The 949-nt window shown below is 38.1% G+C and overlaps 1 protein-coding gene across 1 annotated transcript in view; it reads left to right on the plus strand.

The window, feature by feature from the left end:
• The window catches only part of LOC109485436 (small nuclear ribonucleoprotein G-like), a 4,595-nt gene that overhangs the window by 2,755 nt on the left and 891 nt on the right, over positions 1-949 (plus strand). The window lies entirely within an intron of this gene.

Raw genomic sequence — 949 nt, forward strand, 5'->3', positions numbered from 1 at the left:
CAATGATCGGCTATATTCGGGAAACGCGGAGGATACTTCGGATATCTTCGGTAAAACTCGGAAAGCGTCATCCCTACGTCCGATCGTTGTGGCATCCGACATTCGCAGATCATTGTTGTTTTCCTGTTCAATCCAAGCCGATTCGCGATGAGTAAGGCACATCCTCCCGAATTGAAGAAGTAAGTATACTCTCTGATATATAATACAGAATTCTAAGTCATCATCGATCTCAAATGTTGTATTGGAAGCTGGTAAATTTGGTCGTTTTTTCTACGTGAAATTATGAATGTTTGTCTCGCACACTGTAACAGTGTAAGTAACGTTAGCGTTACGTTACTGTTCCTAGTACTGTATGGGGTGCCAATGTATTCAGTACTACAAATTTAATTATGAAAAAATGCACGAAGCACCCTGCGAAGACGCACAAGTCTTATATATAAGTAAAACGTACGGATCACTACGTGAAAGAAAATTTCTACAATAATATCCACCCACCCCCCTCCCCCCAAGAAAATATTACCAACTTCCAAGTCTTTCCTATAATTAAACACACAATTTTGCGCCCCATGGTACACCTATAAAAAGTCTAAACAAGGGTCCTTGTTCTAAATAACCATGTTAAATCCATTCCTTCTGTTTGTGTCCACAGGTTCATGGACAAGCGGATGTGCTGTGAGTACAAATTCTTTTGTCATTTCCTTACTCTGTGTGACAACAGGGCTGGAAAATATTATGCACATGCAGGTAATCTGTGAATCAGAAATGGGAGCTAACTTAAAAATCTTACACAAGTACTACAACAAAGATTTTATTTTTTTCTGACCCTTAGATGCAAAGAATATCCTGTATACTCATCATACATTACTGTATACTATCATACCTTAAATATGTACAAAAATTATACCTACAAAAATATTTGGGTGCACCCACAGAAAAAATTGGGTGCACA

The sequence above is a fragment of the Branchiostoma belcheri genome, unplaced genomic scaffold (genome assembly GCF_001625305.1).
Source record: "Branchiostoma belcheri isolate BF01 breed outbred unplaced genomic scaffold, Haploidv18h27 scaffold753, whole genome shotgun sequence".
Lineage (NCBI taxonomy): Eukaryota > Metazoa > Chordata > Leptocardii > Amphioxiformes > Branchiostomatidae > Branchiostoma > Branchiostoma belcheri.